Source organism: Pteronotus mesoamericanus, unplaced genomic scaffold (assembly GCF_021234165.1).
Source record: "Pteronotus mesoamericanus isolate MK-2021 breed Mesoamerican mustached bat unplaced genomic scaffold, CSHL_Meso_final contig_468, whole genome shotgun sequence".
Lineage (NCBI taxonomy): Eukaryota > Metazoa > Chordata > Mammalia > Chiroptera > Mormoopidae > Pteronotus > Pteronotus mesoamericanus.
Genome location: NW_026555176.1, coordinates 435,882 through 454,934, shown reverse-complemented (window position 1 = coordinate 454,934; position 19,053 = coordinate 435,882). Strand labels below are relative to the sequence as shown.

At 45.7% G+C, this 19,053-nt stretch overlaps 1 pseudogene; it reads right to left on the bottom strand.

The window, feature by feature from the left end:
- Positions 1 to 17,678: 17,678 nt before the first annotated feature.
- LOC129074221 (dnaJ homolog subfamily A member 1-like) lies at positions 17,679 to 18,853 on the bottom strand (annotated as a pseudogene).
- Positions 18,854 to 19,053: the final 200 nt, after the last annotated feature.

Genomic DNA, 19,053 nt, shown 5'->3' with positions numbered 1-19,053 from the left:
GAGTATATTCTCTCTCTCTCCTGAGGAAGGTTAGAGTGGGCTGGTGTGGGCTATTTGCCTTTCCCAGAGCGTGCCGTGCCGTAGTTAAGTACTTCCTTTCCCTCACTGTGTGACTCCAGTAAAGTAGTTCCCTCTGAGGGCAGGCCTTGTTAGAAAAAACAGAGCGCTCTGTCACTTTTCAAAATGGTTCTTTTCTAATACATATGAACAAACAAAATATATAGAAACAAAACTCACGAAGAACAAACTGACGGTTGATAAATGGGAGAGGGTGAGGGCTAGGTGAAAAAGGTGAAGGGATTAAGAAATACAAGTTAGCAGTTACAAAACAGTCACTGAAATGTAAAGTACTGCATAGGGAGTATAGTCAATAATATTGCTATAACTGTGTATGGTGCCAGATGGGTAATAGACTTATCAGGAGACCACTTCTTAAATTATATAAATGTCTAACCACTATGCTATATCCCTGAAACTAATATAAAATAATAGTAAATGTCAACTGTAATTGAAAAATAAAAAAATTAACTTTTTTTTTTTCCCCCCCTGGCTGGTGAGGATCAGTGGGTTGAGCGCTGACTTGCAAACCGAAAAGTCACTTCTTCTATTCCCAGTCAGGGAACATGCCTGGGTTGCGGGCTAAGTCCTGGGCTGGGGGACTGGGAGAAGCAACCAGTGGATGTTTCTCTTGTACATCAAAGTTTCTCTCAATCTCTTTCTCCATCCCTTCCCTTCTCCCTAAAAATAAAGAAAATCTTTTTAAAAAATGGCTGTTTCCCCCTTTCCCTGTCAAAAGCATGAGGGGACTTTTCTCTGATATTGACTGTGAGAATCTAGTTGAGATCCTGCAGGTAAAAAAGACAGGACTGTGCCCCACTTCCCCCAAGTTTTGAACTTGCAGACTTGTTCATCCTGGGCCTTCAGTAGCTGGTCAGTTATAGTTTGGGTTTTCCTACCCTGGACCTTGTTTCCACAGAGGTTTCTGCTGGTGGTTTTTGCTCCAGTAAGTTGTGATTTTCTGTATTCACCTGTTTGTCTCTGCAATTTTGGAGTCAGTACTTTGCCTTTTGACTTTACTTCTCTCACGGATCTACGATTTGTTGAATTTTCAGTTTGTTTATGTCTGTACCTGTTGGCAGAATGAAGTAATGACTTCCAAGCTCTTTCCATGCCAGATCAGAAACCAGAAGTCATTGATACCCTTTCCATTCTTGGTTTGCACAAAGAAGCAGTTCATGGTCTCCTTTGATCCTTGTACTAGCCTGAACAAAGATTTGTTATTTCTGCCATAGTGTTAGGTACAACTGAAATAAAAGTATTGCATGTTCACAGTCGATAGGGCTCATCACCTCACTAATCTGCTTGCCTGGAGGAAATGATCTTAGATGAATGGTAGTTTGCACTTGAGAGAGATTTTGCCCTCCAGAGAACATTTGGAAATGTCACGTTTTGGGGTGTCACAATTGGAGAAGCTGCTACAGGCATCGAGCCGGTAGAGGATACTCTAACCATCCTACGCTGCACAGGATGTACCTCCCTCACCACCACCCCCTCACCCCCCATCCCCCGGCCCGTGCAACAAAGAACTACGCTGTCTCAATGTCAGTGTATGAGGCTGAGAAACCCTGTCCTACATTAACCCGTAGGTTTGCTTCCCCCACTCTCACTGCACCCCACATCTTCAGTACAGCCAGCACTGATGTACTAAATGCTCCTTTATAAACTTAAAATTCGACTTTTGAGTATTTGTTTGTCTTGTCACCATTATTAGGCTGCTAGTCAAGATTCAACCAACATTTTAATGAGTATATATAGCCCATTAGGCAACATGCTCATTCCCTTATCTTGTTGGTTTGCTTAATTTTTTCTTATTAACTATTAATTTAGCCCTGAATATGTACCAAGTACACCACTTCAATATGAAGGAAGAATTGCTATCCCTGTTTTTCAGGTGAGGAAGCTAAAGCTCAGAGAGGTTAGCAATGTATCCCAAGTCACACAGCTCAGAACTGGCTTGTCAGTCAGATACATGTGCTGAGGGAAGCCACCATAGCTCTCCTTTCTCCTGCGATTTGTGGGTGCCCAGATGCCCTGGCTAACCGAGGCTAGCTAGTAGCAACATCTGCCAAAGTTGGAGAGACCCCGGCGGGATTGAGGAGGTACATGGTCATGGCAGAGAGGAATGGAACCCAACGTTCCAAGTCCCCACCCAGGTGCTACGCAGGCCTCACAGAGAGTGTGAATGGGTTTTGATGGGGATAATAGTCTCGCTCCAAATACACTCACTGTTAGCCTTTCTTATTGAGCAATTCAGCTTTCAAATGCTCAGTACATTAGACCAAAGGATGGGTGTTTTGTCTTCTTTTTCCCCCTGCCTTTTTCTTTTTTTTAGGAAAAGCAATTTGCTCCTTTCTGATTTAGAATGAGATCTGGCAAGTAAGTGCTTGTTCTCTCTTTTTCCCTTGTCCCCCTACTCCCTCCCCACCCTTCAGTTAAAAAAAACATTGTGGGGGGCTTAGGGGGGATAGTAACACAGGATCCATGCTAAGCAAGAACTATTTGCATAAGCTGTACACTTGGTTCTTAGAGCTGGGGCTGATCTAACCTATGACAAATTCCTCCGTCTCGGCTACCTGCCAGCTGCGTTTTCATCGGGGCTGGCAAGACAACTGAAGTCTACATTCTGTACTAATTAACAACCTTCAGGGAGAAGACCACCAATTGCAATGCCAGCACACTTTGCTTGTTAAAGGGGACAGGGGGCCTTGTTGGACAAGACCCAGGCTTTTTTCTTTAGGGTGGGGGGAGGGTGAGCAGACCAGGAGGAGTGAGGGGTGGATTGGTGTGGGGGTGTGTGCAGTAAACATTCCAGAAAGACAAACTCTAAGTTGTAGTAACAGTTGGGAAGACATCTGCACATACCAGAACATTGTAGTGAGCCCTGGCTTCTGCAAGGTAACCCTGCAGCAAGTAGGAAGGGAGCCTGGGAGTGAGGGGCTCTCTTTTAGGAACAAGACTTCTGCTGACCCTGAGAGCTGCAGGCAGAGCCCACGCTACAAAAAAAAGGCAGCCTTGTCTAAAAACATCACCGGTACCCTCCAGCCACACCCAGAGCGCAGGTAGTCATCAGCGTTGGTAGCATCATATTCTGGTGCAAAGATCACAGAATGTGGCCAGAAGCCACACAGGAGGAAAACTTCTCCTCCCCCAGGATTCCACTGGTTTCATTTTTCTATACTATTGGAGGGGGGGGTGTAAATAATAGAGGCCATTCTTAAAGAATATTTGGGGTGAAGAGAAGAATCATCCATAATCTCACCATCTAACCCAGCTGCTCATTTGCATACAGTGGTATGTTGCACTGACTTTGGCCACTTTTTGTGAACTCTTGTAGTCATCCTTCTTTTCTTTCTTCATTTGGATGGAGAAGGCCTTCACCCACAGCACCTGAAAACCTGAAGGGAAACTAAGAGATTATTTCACTGACCCTCCGGGCCCAAGATTACCTTTTAGAAGCTAACCCTCAGTGGGTGATGACACAGTCAATTTTTAAAAAATGAAAGTGGATCCCCCAGCATTCTGTCTTCCCCACTCACAGTGTGGGACGGCATAGGGGAGGAGTCCCTTTGTGGAGAGGACGTAGGTCATGTGCTCCTGGCTGATGCTTCTTCTCCCAGGAGCTCCCTGCCACCAGCCCAGCAGTGCCACTCCTTGAGGGAGACTTGAACCCTTTCTCTTCCAGCTCACCCCCATAACACTCCAATCTCTAGAGTCTCTGACATGGAACTAGTTCTGTTCTTAGAGGCACATCCACATGAACTGTGAGAGGTAGAAGAGGGGCCAATTGTCCTTTCCCTCAAGAGGAGCCTGAGTAGAAAGATGGGGTGCCCCTGTGCTCACCCCTAGGCCCTGCAGGCTCCTGACACCCCCATATCACCAGCCCATGCTTCATTAAGGGAGCACAATGTGTCCCCATGGTTGCCTGCCAGCCGGGATGTCCTGTGTGACAGCAGATGCAAAGAGAATGAACAGGCGGCTGAAAGAGCTGGGGACAAAAAGAGCACATTGTCCAGAGCTCTGAAAGGGCTGCCTGAGAGGGGACATATGCATCTGAAAAAAATACCCCAGTGGGTCTCCCCCCTGCTGGCCTCAGCCCGCCCTCACCCAAACCTTCAACTGATATTGCACAATGGTGTCCCCAAGCCAGGCAGGGCTAGGCCAGCTCCAGGCGAACAGCAGGCACGGAGCTGGAGGATGAGAGTGGAGGTAAGGTCTCAGAGGCAGAGGTTCCCTCCAGGAAATTCTCCACCTGTGTTCCCTGTATGTCTTGGAACCATAGAAGACTAGAACTGAGAGTGTCTGTAGAAATCACCTGGTCTAGCTCCCTCACATTATAGATAAAAAAAAAAAATTGAGGCCCAAGATTCATGATGGGCTGCAGCTGCACAGTTGAGGCAGAGGCTACCAGAGCACCCAGATCTCCCACCTGCCAGTCTGGTACACTTTGGAGCCACAGCTACCTATCCAGAGGATGACGGAATTTCCAAAGGGTTTAGATAGTCTTGCTGAACCTCTCCTCTGCTGCTCTGCCAGGGTGTGGAGCCAAAACTCAACTTGGGAAGTGATTGTGTCATATCCATAAGAATCCCAGGACTTGGTTGCATTTGCGAGACCAGGGCCCCCAAGAAATGGGAGCAGAAGTGAAGGCTCGCTTACACACAAACTCTTATTTTGTGAGAGATGACTGCACAATTTTGCAAAGGAAAAGTACATGGTTGTACAAGTCGGATGTAGAGGCCAAGTCCTCAGTTCTGTTTTGTGAACTTGGGCAATTCAAAACACCTCTGGAAGCCTCAGCTTCAACCTTAGCAAATCAAGGCTAAAGCCAATGGCAATATCAATATCCTTCCCTATGCCAGTTCCGGTACTAACACTGTGTCAAGCAGTGTCCACCCTGCCTTCCCCCGGGAGCCACTGGAAGATCAAATGCAATACCATGCGTTTTGCAAATACAAATTAGGGTATTTTATTTATTACCATTAGAATGCTTGGGGAAAGATGCCTCCATCCAGACCCATATTTCTTTGTAGGATACTTTCTCACCAGCAACTGCTTCTAGACTTGGACTTTTTGGAGGAGGGGAGGAGAACTTGATGGGAGTCAAGGTTCTTTTTAAAAATCAGTTGTAGCTTTGATAATGCCTCCTTTTAACCACTACAGGCAGAGCAAACTCCTAATCAAGGAAGGCGACAGCCCTTTAGCCTGTCTCCAGTGAATTTTCTGATGTGAGAAAGTTCCTCCTCCACCTGGGGCCACTTCCTCTTTCCTCCTCAGCCCCTCCCAAGGTGGACTTAAGTGGACCCCACAGACTCAGACTGCATCCCCCGGAGAAATGAGCTCACCGGCTGTATGCTCGCAGATGTGGGGAAGTCTGTGTGGTCTCTCACAACAGCTGTTCAGAATTCTTTCCCCTGAAAGTTTCCATTCTGTATATGGGGAGGTGGGCAGGGGGGAAGGGCAAGCCGGCAGGCAAGGAAAGAATGTTGGCTCTCCACCCTGTTTTGGAACTGTTTTGTTTCTTTGAGATCTCAATGTTTCAGAGACATTGTACATACTGGAAGATGTCATAAACTAGTTTGTTTTGTTCCAGATGTATGACACCAGGATCTCCAACTAGGATTATACACATTATGTTGCCATGCCAACACACACACAATCACACGCACACACGCATTAGTATTCCAAATTGTGCTTGGCACTGGGGAGGAAACAAGGGACCTAGAAGAAATAATTTTTTTCCTCTCGAAAGAATTTCCCATTGTGAAGTCAGGTAACATATTCCTGAATCAATGAGAGGCCTGGTAAATGTCACGCTTGCCCAGAACCCGAAGAAAGAGAGTTCCCTTTGGAAGAGGCTGGTCAGAAGAGGTTTTGTGGTGAAGGTGTGGCTTGAGTTAGCTGGGAAGGAAAATAAACTTGGTCAGAAAGGCAAAGGCTGAGCACCCAAACAGGGTGAAAGTGTGCACGAGTGTGCAGAGGTGGGATGAGCCAGTTCCTCTTACCCCCATGCATCCTACATATGCCCGGCAGTCTACTAAAAAATTCCTGGAGCTGAGAAGGCCAACAGAAAGCCAACAAGTCTGTCCCCATCTCCAAACAGTATCATGATAAAAAATCATCCTATCTTGTTTGTAAATCTTACCCAAGGACAAATTCCAGAATCTCTGTTAAGTTGTTTCGGAGTTTTATGACCGTAATTGTCGACAACTCTGTCCTCATACTTACTTTTAATCCCTTTGACAGCTTGGCATTCGCAACCTTGAAAACCAGTCTTAAACTTATAGAACGCATGACCCCAAAGACAAACTAGAGGCTGAAAGGGCCTCACTCAACATTGTCGGACACCTGCAGTGTACCAGGCTAGATGGCAGACCCCAGACATTCAGAGATGAGTTAGGATTTTGTTGCCTTCAAGGTGCTCACAGTGTAGTAATAATTGAAGTATAAAGTCTATCTCATACAACATAGGCAAAAAAAATCTCCCAAGAAATTTACTAACTCTGCTTTGAGGTTGGAGGACAATAAGGAAAGCTTTGCACAGGAGGTTATAGTTGAGCTGGACTTTGAAGGATAAATAGGAGTGGTCCAGGTAGACAAGGGAGGAACCAGCATTCTGGGCCAAAGGATCAGAAGGTGTGAATGCATAACGGGCAGATGAGCATCCCCTCTTCCCACTTCCAGGATCTTACTCCCAAAGCCAATTAGCAGCTGCTAAAAGAATAAATAGTAAAAGGGTGAACACATAAACAGCCTAGCACAGGGGATTTGAAAACCTTATAGGTACAAATATCCAAGGGGTCTTTTAGTAGTTCGTTGGTGCTGTGAATGAACCCTGAGGACTAAGAAGGGTTCCTGGTGGCTAACCGGGCTCAAAACAACAAAACAAGAAAAAAGAAACCCCAGAGCCTAGCAGCCATTTATGCACAGAGGCCTCTCACAAGGACTGTACTTTGCAGAAAAGCCTCTGCACTAGACTGCCTTCCTAACTGCTTCCAAACTGCCTGCCTGAACTGTTTGTTTGCCATCTGAGCCAGACTTTATAAAGTTCCTGGAGTTCTATATCTAAAAATAGGACTGAAGCTTTCCCCATCCAATCAGAGCTATGCAGCTCTGACTAACCAATCAGGGACCAGAGGCAGGGACTTCTGCCCACATCAGCCAGCTTGAAAAACCAAGCCATCTGGCCTGAACTGGAGCAGAAGCAGGCCAGGAGGGAGCGGACCATCTTTGAGCAGAGCAGGGCCTGGTCTCAGGGCCACCTGGGTGAGGGGCAGCTTCAGGGCTCTGTGGCACTATCACGCTGTGGAACTGTTCCATGGGGGTGCCGTGTTCACAGCCACACTGTGTAGCACCGTTGAGCTGTTCCACAGCAGTGCTGTTTTCAGACGAGATTGGGTGTGTTCAGGGTGGGATGGCCGTAGACAGCAGTGCTGTTTTCACAGCCATACCATATTACTGTCGGGCTGTTTGCACTCAATAAAGTTTCCTTCTTCACCGCACCCCAAATTGGGATTCCTATTGGCATTTGAATGGGTGTCAACTATCATCACTTGATAGCGCCCAAGACAGTGTCTGGGGCTGATGATGAGTGTGGAAGTTCCTAGCAGAGTGCCCACCTAGTGAGGGCACTTGATTACTCACCCTTCAGAGACCGACCTGAGGAAAGGGATTCCAATGTGAGGATGTGAAAGCTTTAGCTAACTCCGTGAAAGCCGAAATAGTAATAGGAGGGAGTATGGGGTTGATGTGATGAAAGGGAGGCATGTTTGTCTACTGTGTGGCCCTTGGTCTGTTCTAAGTGTTTCTGTTCTATCATCTAAGTCCACTTTCCCTTCCTCACTGGGCTGTAAGAGCAGCAAATACAATAACAGTAATGCAACAGCAATAGTAACACTGGAAACTGACTATGAACCAGACTCTGCTTTTAGCACTTCCTATTTATTAAGTCAACCCTTTTGATTTCGTGAGGTAAGTGCGATAATTAGCCCCCTATTGTTAAAAAAAGAAAACCGAGAAGTAGAGTCAAGCCGTTGGCCCAGGGTCACCTAGGTACGGATTATCAGAGCGGGAGTTGAGCTCAGGCGGAGTGGTCCCAGAACCTGGGATCTCAGACACTCTGGGCCTCCTTCCGGTGGAACAGTGTAAACCAGAGCCCTTTCCATGCCCCTCAGCGCCCATCTACTGAGTTTCACTGAGGCCGGAGTGAGAACTGAGTTTCACTGAGGCCCTCCTGGCCTGCTTCTGCTTCACTGAGTTCTACTGAGAATTATTGTTGTTATAACTGTATTTCAGAGGTTTTTTTCTACTCTCCCATCTTCACTTTTCCTGATCTCGGATAGTGTGGTGGAGATGGGTGGTAGGGAGATGGGTCATACAGCTAGCAGAGAAAAAATGACATTAAAGCTAAGATGGGCTAGTATCCTATATTATCTGAAGATTTGAAAGGGGTTCTGGGCATCTCCACCTTATATCTAGTCTTTTTACTTTACTGACGGTATAAGCTTCCCTTTGAGCCTCCACTTTTCCTCTCAAAACCCTAAAGAAAGATATCTCATTATGTAGATGAGAAACTCAGGCACAGGGACAACCGTTCATGTACCATCCACAGGACCCTGAAAACTTGAGGGCATAACAGTTCAGTTCCATTTTGCAATCTGAACAACAGCCATGGAGCTCATGTCACCAGCCTAGGAACAGGTTAGGAAGGGAGGCAGCCACATGGCACACAGGCCTCCGTTTCTCAGACGTGCAGGGTGGACAGACTTCACCCACCTGTCCAGGCAGTGTTTCCCAATGAGGACGGATATTGCCTCAGAAGACTTCTCAGTCTGGTGCTTCACGTAGTCACTACGTCTTCATTTGACCCATGAGATAAAACCCCTTTGACCTCCCTGGAGCAGCCATTAGCTGTTTGAATGCCTTATTGGGATCTTGAGTTCCCTCCTAGATGTACCCAGGAAGAACTGGATATTTTTTCACTTCAGGCTGTTGGGCTAACTAGTGTTTCTTCCCTCTTTAGAGGATGAGGACAGGAGAAGTAAAAATCTAAGCAGTGGTTACATTAGGTTAAATAAACAAACTTTTATTGTATGCCAGACCCTATTAAACATCAGATCTAACTATCTCTAAAGTTGCTGCTTAGGATTGTACAGGGTATATTTGCACTGCAATGTGAATAGCAGCCCAGAGGGTTGAGCAGCACACATCCTGTACCACTGTCCCCTGAGGCCTTCATCCCTCCCGCAGGCAGCTCACAGTCTAGTTGGGAAAAATGATATCTAAAGAACCATTATGCATTCTCATCAACATTACCACTGAGGCACATCCAAAGAGCACAGAGAAGGAGGAAGCCAGCATCTCTCTCCTTGGGACCTGGGGAAGTCCTCACAGGACAAGATCCCTTAAAATAAGTCAATAAACAATGAATAGGGTTCCCCAAGCAGAGAAGGAAAGAAGGAGCATTCTGGGCAGAGAGGCCGCAATGTGGAAAGGCGTAAGCGAACAGTGCATCATGTGTGCAGGGAGGAGAGGAGGTGTGGGGCTGGGGGAAGTCGGCCTGGGTGCCTGCAGTCAGGTCAGGCCCCTCCCAAGAATCCTCTTGTCTGCCACTTGGGCTTTCTGAGAAGAAAAGGTCCTCAGAGACAAGCATGTCCAATGCAGAGGGGAGATGGAGAGATTTATTTTTTAAAGGCAAAAACCCCAAGCCTCAGTCCCACAGTACATCAGTGTGTAGAAGTAAGAGCCACAATTCATGGCCTGTTTGCATGGGCCAGAAAAGGGGGGCTTTCTGGGAGTGAGGTGAGAGCTAAGCTGTTCCCAAAGTCTCCAGTCTCTGTTTGCGCAGACAGCATGGAATCCTTTCAAGCCATGATCGTGTGGCATCCGCTGTTGGCCTCCAGGAAAATCCCTGACATGGTGAGAAATGGGCCAGCTTGGTCTGCCAGGGAAGGGGGCAGACATACTTGGGGCTGTTTGCCCACTGTGGTGGTCAATCCACTCGAGAGGATATAGAGGCTATAGAGGCTATAGAGGCTCAAAGTCTTTTTAGCTCAATCTCAAGCTGAATGTAAAGACAATACTCAAGGTGAAGAGAGGGAAAGGAAAGAGGATTTTTAGGGACCACTTTTTTATCAAGAAAAATGTTCCAAAGACAAATATATCCATCTGTAAGCTAGAGAAATCCCCAGGCACTAGGCCACAGAAGGAAGTGTCCAGCATCTCTGTCTAGGTTTCTCCTTTCTTCTGCAGCAGGGAGGGAAAGCACAGCAAGGACCAGTCACCTCAAGCCACAGGGCAAATGCCAGCTTACCATCTGAGCCAACACTGTCCCATCAAAATCAGATTTGGGGTACATGTCTCCATTCCAAAAGCTTCCGTTGTTGTTCTTGCCTGTAAGTAGAATTCAAAGTCCTCACTGTGGCCTCTTTAGATCCATCACTGTCTCCTCCTTCTTACCATAATCTTACCATAGTTCATCCGCACACTATTGGCCTGTTCTTGCTCCCTGAGGGCTACTCACCATTCCCTGCGCTCCTGGAGCCCCAGGGCTGGGCCTCCAGCTGGCAAAGCCCTCCTCCCACTCCCTATCTATTGAAAATGCAGCTACCACCAGAGCTGACACACATATTGCCCGTTCTAGTGATAGCTCAGTAAGTCATGATCCCTTTTGTTGTTCCTTCGAATGACTGCATTGTATTTTTTGCATCTTATTCTTTTTAATAAATTTAAAAAATTTAACATTGCAGTTGACATACAATATTTTATTAATTTCAGGTGTACAGCATAGTGAGTAGACATTTATATAATTTATGAAGTAATCTCCCTGATAAGTCTCGTATCCACCTGGCACCATATATAGGCATCGCACTATTACTGACTACATCCCCTGTGCTGTACTTTACATCCCCATGATTGTTTTTATAACTGGCAGTTTGCACTTCTTAATCCCTTCACCCTTTTCACCCAACCCCAACTGCCCTTCCATCTGACAGCCATCAATTTGTTCTCTGTATCTATGAGTTTGCTTCTGTTCCTAAAACGAAATTCAATTTATAAAATAAAATTGTGGGAGGGGATGTATTTTTCATTGGATTTTGAACTTCTTAAGGGCAGGAACCCATCTCCCACAGTGCCTTGTGTGTCTCACATTCACTTACCAGGTGCCTGCTGCAAGAAAAGAAGGAGGAAAGAAGGGAGGAACGAACTCGTGTATTTTTTTGAAGACTACCCTGTTAACGAGGTGCTTTCTTATTCTTAAAGGCAGACCTCACAAATACTGCCCTTTTAATCAGCTATAATAAAATTCTGTCTGAAGGAGAAATCATGTCAGCCGGATGCTTTCACAAAGATATTTACGTGTGATGTGGCATTACATATTTGAATACATGAAGAATGTCCGATACCTTTAACAACATATATCTGTATTTTTGTAAATAAAGATTCCTTAAGCTCCTGTGCTGTCAGGAACTACACTGTAAAGGGACTCAAACATGGGAGCAGATGTGGGCTCTGTCCTCAAGAAGCTCAAAGTCTATAGAAAAAGAAAAGACAAGAACCAAAACATCAAATGCAAGGTCACAATCCTTATATGTGGTGAGAAATAAGAAGAGGGAGGATTCAGCCGAGCTTGTAGAAATGTGAAAGCAGTGCCTTTCTGCCTTGAAGGTCTGGGGAGGAATCATAAATCTATTTGTTTATTGCCAAAGAATGCTTGCAGTAGAAACTAGAGAGTGCCTCAGATTCAGTCCCAGTGATAAAGTGTCTCTAAACTGGGTCAGGGACAAAAAACAAAGGACAGAAAATACCATAAATAAGGAACTTATGGGGCAGAAGGTGTCAGCTCAAGCATTTAGAGGCTTGCTGCCAGGGAGAGGGAACTGGAAATGTAATTCTTTGATGAGAGGTTTTGGAAGACTTCAAAACCAATAAGTCAATTAATTGCTTAGTACAGCACTTCTTGCTTCTTTGTAGCATGTTACAATTACTCCCGAATTGATTTCTCCAACTCCATTCTCTCCCTGGCCTTATCTATTCCCCATCCTATTGCAAGGTGTGTCTACCTGGAATGATGCTTTAGTCATGTTACTCGCCTTCTTACAACTTTTAATAGTTCCAAAGAAAAAGAAGAAAAGTAAAATTTCAATGGGCTTTAACGTCATTGTAAGGGCAGTCTGTTTTAGTGAGTTCTGATTCTGAGGCCTGTAAGGTTAGTGAATTGTTCCCATATGGCTTATGTCTTCCACCAAGGAAGTATATTCTCTCCAGACAAGAGCCTCCCTGATGCATTTTTGTAGCCCTCAGCTCAGAGCCTACCACTTAGCAGGTGTTCTAGAAATTGTGGAAAGGTGGCATGTACCTTTTGAGCAAAGGCTACTTGTCAACTTGCGTGCTGGGTGTGGTGAGATAGAAGCAGAATTAGATGTCACTCAGAATTCATTTAGAAAGTCTATCAGAGGAGACAAAATGAACACATGCAGCAAGTAAAAAAAATAGATCTGCTCTTCAGTGCGTAGCTCCCAAAAGCAACACGAGTATGGACAAGGGGGCGAGGCTCTGGGCGGTTGAATTATATGTCCTTAGATGTCCATATAATGTCATCGATATGGATGAACTCTTTCTTTGTGGTGCTTGGGTTATTTCTTATCTATCCAAAAGCAAGTGGACAGCAAACCAGAGGATGATAACAACAGTAACAAGAAATGTATTACTACTTGTGACAATAATGACTGACATTTATTGAGGTGCCACTATGTGTCATGTACTATTCTTAGGATTTTACATATTAACTTATTTAATCCTCATAACAACCAAACAATAGATATCAGAGAGAGGTTAAAGTTGAGGAAATCGATTGGGAAGTTATTGCAATGTGCTATATAACCCAACAAGATAATACAATTCACTGGTTTTACAGAGGTGGAAACTGAGGCACAGAGAAGTTAGGTAAGATTCCACTGCTCTGAAGTGACAGAGTCAGGTTTGAATCTCCCTGTGTGCTGGGGTTGAGAAGGGACAGCCAGGGCCCCAGCCCCTTGGCGTGATCGGCAAAGTGCAGAATGGGATTTTAGACTAAATTGGGAAATTCTTGGTGTCTTCAGCAACATCCCCACTTCCAGATGTCTGCTGTTTCTCGTTTAGCCCTCTATGAGCTTTTTGGCTCTGTATGGGCTCGCTTTCTCACCTCCATGGGTGAGCTTCTCGTTTTCCATTCTGCTTTAACACGCTTCCACCACACTCTCCAGAGTCCCCCTCACGCGCCCCCACCAGAATCCCAGATGCCTCTCAGAATGGTGTACCAGTATCCCATTACCCTCTCCTTCCTCGCCCCTGGTGTGATGGGCCCTCCTCCACCCTAGAACATTCTCTTCTTTTCCTGTTTTTCTTCATCCCATAAGGTACAGAACAACTGAGTCTTATATCTATCTTTACAGACAGATTTTTAAAACAGGCACACAGAGAGTTAGAGTTCAGTGTGATCTCATGGGGCCAGTGCTTTGGAGGACTCACAACTAAATTTTATGCCATCTCTGACTTACTGTGTGACCTTGGAGCCAGCCACTTGCCCTCTCTGTGTCTCAGTCCCCTGCGGTGGGATCATAATATCTACCGTCAAGCAGTGCTCAGAGCATGAAAGAATTATTATCCCAAACACCCTCTGAGCCTCTGGGACAAAGGTGCTATGTTAATACACAGTATCCCTCTTCTTCTTCTTCTTCTCATTAGTATTATTCAAACCCAGATGGCATTATTATTGTTGTTGATTGACAGCCCTGCATAGCCTCATTCATGGGTGTCAGAGAGCCAGGCGGTAGTTAACACAAGCAAAAACCATGTTTAAAACAAAGCGCAAGGAACACTCCAATAGTGTGTGTCTTGGGTTGCTATTAAAGCCAGAGCAGCTGCGGTGGCAACACGGAGGGACAGGGCAAGGAAATGCATCCTGGAGCACAAAGAGGGGAAAGTGGGTCTTGACACTGATCATATAATCGTGCTGGGCTTTTATAGACACTGGGAGGCCTCAAACAGAAGAAATGCTTGAACTTTATCCACGGTTTACAGGCAGCGGCTGTAAAGGTCTTTGTTGCTGTTGCTGCCATATTAATGACCCAGCTTGGGGCGCTGCCGCCGCCGCCGCCGGCCGCTTCTTCCAAAGAAAACAAATCAAAGCGAGTAACTTGATGTCCAGCAATGAGTTTTCCATTATATAAAAATAAGAATAAATCTTTCCCAGTTGGGCAGCCGCACTGAGACGTTGGAGGCTGGTGAAGGGGTCAAGGTGGCTAGACATTTTGAACCCCTGAACCAGAGCATCAAAAAGAGTTTCCTTCTCTATGTTAATTACAAAATAAACAGATAAAAATAAACGGTGGTACTCCTGGCTCTGTGGACAGTATTTGCAGCAAAGGAAAGAGGGTGGGAGGTCGCTGCTAAGAGGGGATGGGGTCCCCTGATCTGGTTCTCCCTCACCTTTTCCACTCTGCCCAGGCTGATAAAACCCCCTGAGTAATTGACCCTCCACAGCAGGGACGTTAATCTTCGGCTATAGGTCATGCCTTGCAACATCAGAGAAGTTTTCATCAAAGTGATATCTTGCACAGATGCAATTTAGTATCTTGGAGGTTTTGAAAAATGGTTATCCAATAATATTCTGATTGTCTTAACACGACTTGGGTGGGAGTCCTTGGTAAGCATAAAGAAGCCTAAAAATGGAGGCAGCGTGCCTGGCGGGGGGCGGGCTGAATAGCCTAATGGATGAAATGGATGAATAGCCTAAGCTCCTAGGACATGGAAAAATGGGTGTCTTTGGGCAGTTGGGCTGGGGAGAGGTTAGCATGCGAAATAAGGCAGGTGGATGTGGAAGAAGAAAGCGAGAACAATGGAATGAGAGTGAAGGCTGGAAGAGCTTGTCCCTGATGGTGGAGTGACGGTTTGGGGAGGTAGTGAAGGGAACGACAGGGACAGAGTTAGTATCAAGAGAAGGATGTCAGATATCTGGAGGTAAAGGAAGTGGGGCCCTGGAGGGGGAGGCTGGGATTCCTGAGTAGTGCTGGTTATAGGATTTGAGACCCCTCACCCCATTCCACCCCCATTCTTTCTTCAGATGCCACAGTCAGAATCGATCAAGCTGCTTAAATAGGGTGCTTTTTCCTACCCAAAATAGAAGTCACCCACTCAACAAAAGTAACTGTGTTTCTTTTATCAGAACACTTTGTTTTCTTTATATTTTATCATTTCTCTTCCTCACAGACCTCTTTCCTTCACTGGATCCCTCCTGGCTCCCTCTTATTTGCTGCCAGTGACTATCAATCAGTTCATTCATTCACTCAGTCAACACTGTGGAACTCCTTCCACATTGACTTTCCAGAAACCGTACAAGACATTCTAGATGCTACTAAGTGGAGTCTCTGTCCTAAAGCAGCCCTCTTCCCAGCGTCAGAGACCAGGTGGTGCTGAGATAAGGGGCAGAACAGAAGGAAGCACAGTGCGCCCGGGTCAGCTCCGGGAGGGTGGGGAAGAGATTCTGGTGTGTGTGGGCCGGATGGTAAGAGTAAGGAGGGGTTCAGGAAGAGAGTGGTTGAGCTGAAATATGAAAACTCTATGGGAGTTAGATGGAGGAGACGGGGGAAGGATCTGGCATAAAGAGGAAATCCCATGTTAAAAGCACGTAAGTTGGATTGATGAAAGAGAAAAGACCAAGTGAGAGCCAGAGCCAAAGCAAAGCAGGTGAGGAAGCCAGGCTCTGCGTGACAGGCTGCCTCAAGAGGCCGGAGCAGAGAAGAATGCAAGAGAGGGGAGGCTGAGAGGTGGGCAGGGGCCAGATCACAAGAGGCCTGATATGCCACGATGAGGAGTTCCGACTCCATCTCGAAGGTGCAGGAATCCACTGAAAAGTTCAAAGTGTGGAGTTGACAAGATCAAATTCAAGAGAGGTCACTCTGCTTGTGAGATGAATAGACTGGTGGACAGGGGTGTGAGGTGGAAGGACCACTTGGTTAGGAGACTATTGTCATCTCCAGAGCTAGAGACAACCTGCACTGAGCTAAGTGAGAAGGGGACCAAGAATACAGGTTATGTAAGAAGGTGCAAGCATTTAAAGAGCAAGACATGGGAAAAGCAAGGAGAAGACACCTCTCAGGATTCCAGCGAGTCTAATACTCTCCCTCCTCCCGCTCACTCCTTCCATAGCTCCTTTTCCTGAAGTACTTCAAACTCCTCTCCCTCAAATTCCCTCTCCTTGCATCTCTGCATTTGTTCAAGTCCCCCCCTCATACCTTCCTCTCACATACATACAGCACCATGATTCCTAACAAGTGCTCTTCTCCAATATCCTAAAATTTCTTCTTCTCCAAATCTCATTTTCACCTTCTTTATCCTCTCTTTTTCCCAATCCCATGCTTTTCTCAGCTTGCAATCACAGCAGAGGGTGAACTGGCTTCCAGCCTCATGACTCAAGGGCTGCTTGGGAGAAAGTGTCAAAATGTTGACGGGAAGAGACCTGGTGCTTCTTGCTGACTCAGGTAAAGAATTACGTATCAGCAAATCATCCTTCAGAAGAAAAGAGAAGTCCAGAGCTTGGCTAGGCAGTCATCTCATGGTTCCCAGTACCATCAGCTGTGTCACGTGATTCCCTGTTTTTAATCCAAACCCATGTGGCACTTTCTCATGGCCCAGTAACAAGAGTCCTTTCTCCCCTTTCCTTACCGCCTGGTCTTTGCATTGTTCCCCCATGGCATGTAGTGAACCATCTCTGAGCTCTCATGCACATGTTCTGTAACTGGGGGAGCCGCCTGCGTGGCTGTTACAATTTGCTTTCCTGCTTCCCTGCTTCCCAAAACCACGTGGTCAAAAGCCTCTAGCATGGCTGCCACGCCTGGGTCCAAACCCTGGCGGGAATCCTCCCCTGCAACCCCATCTCCAACTTCTTCCGTGGGATGCAATCAGGCAGCTGCTTCTTGCCCAGTTACATCCTGGGTTAACCTTTTGCGAACCTTCCTGGTAAGCCTTGTTGATATGCAAAATAACCATCTTTGCATATGAGGAATGGAGCTATCCTTCTGTTATTGACATGCAAAGTAACCCTCAATGGCCCTGCTTCCTGTCTCCCATCCCCGAGGGCAGCACATCTGGGGGGAATGGTGAGAATATCCTATATTTTTTTAGACACCCCAATTTCTGGATCCCATTACAAATCCCCTTTGTAGGGGGGTGCTAGCTACACCCTGTTACAGAAGGACTTTCCGGGGAGGTAGGGTGCAGGAGATACAGGCTTGAGGAGGAGAGAAACCCAGAGAGATGGGATCCAGGTGAATTTAAGATAGAAATAAAATTAAATTATAATAGTTCATTGACAACAGATTCAGTGTGGTCCATGGAGATTTTCACATTGCATAGTCCTAAATTTGAGATTTTTTGTTTTTTAGTATGAGAGAGGACCTAATTTTTTTTTAATTTTCAACTTACATATTTGAGTTTATTCTTTATTTAACTTTTAAAACACTACTATAATTGAATATTAAAACAAAAACAATAGCAAGTAGTGAGCATACTATGATCATAGTCCTTCGCACATTCTCTACTGTATATAACATGCCAGCAGTGAGTGTTATTCACTGGCCCCATTAAGAGGTTTGACACCGAACACCAGTCCTAGGATGATGTTCATCATGCTCACATGCTTCTCCATTGTAATGGCACTGTCTTTCTCAACTTGGATCAAAACCCACCAGTTCTACCTGGTCTGTTTCATCAGTCTCTTCTTCCTCTCAGGTAGGAGGTTTTCCAGCAAAGATTGTTTATCAGGAGAGAAAAGGCCATTCTCAGGGAAGTGTACCTTAAATTTGATAGTTAGGCAAGCTTTTTCACATGGCCCATGATAACTTGACATGCCTTCATTTAGCACATACTCAATATCTCCATGCTTAACTGTGGTTCATTTGTCAAGAGTAGCTATTGGCTTTTGGAAAGCATACAATGCTTCAACCAGCTGTTATATCCATACACATGCAAAGGTCTTTTTCTCATCAAGTGAAACAGCATGGTCCTTCTGATCTAAAATGATAATATCTCCTGTCTCCAGTCCTGGTTCTTGGTCTCCTTCCCCACAAAATGTTATCTTCTGGCCAACTTTCATGCCTTTGTCTATATGAGCTTCTAGAATCTTCTTTTCTTGAACTATCTTCCATGGCAGCTCTTACACCTGTCTGTGGAACTGATCTGTCCCCCATGGCCCTGGCAACTCCCTGCACACAGACTGTGTTTGCTGAGCCATTCCAGGCCCTACCCGATGAATCCTTCTTTGCATCCCAGTACCGTGGCAATTGGGACAGCACTCTACTGCTCCTTTATCACCACCTCAGCCTTCACATTTGTCACAAATCACATTCTTTTGCAGAGGTAGTTTTCTTGTTGCACCATTATATAAATCTAAGGTTACTGAGAACTAACGCACACCATTTTTACCTCTCCTTTCTCTCTGCAGCCTTCCTCCTCCTTCAAAAAACATATCAAAGATATCCATGGGGGAGCCAAAACCACCACCTGCTCCACCTTCTTTAATTGCCTGTTCTCCTCCTTTGTCATGTAACTCCCTTTTCTTTACATCAGAAAGCACTTCGTATGCTTGAGAAATGTTTCAACTTCTCTTCTTCATTTAGATTCTTATCAGGGTGGTACTTAAAGGCCGGCTTCCTGTGAGCTCTTTTCAGTTTCTTTATGGGTGGCATCGGGTTGACCTCCAACACATCACAGTAAGTGGTTTCTTTCACCATTTTTGACAGCCGGTGAGCAGGCTGAGGCTGGTGTGAGAGAGCTGGATAGAGTACATTGTTGTCAAGATCCTAATTCTTAAGAAAACGAGAAGCCACCCTTTCTCCTGTTCCTTCTCAGCCACTGTAAGGAGTGGGAGCAGAGACTCCTGACTTCAGACATTTCATAAAGACAATGGAGGGGAGGCTTCAGAAGAAACACGAGGAGCCATTTTTGTGAATTCCCCTC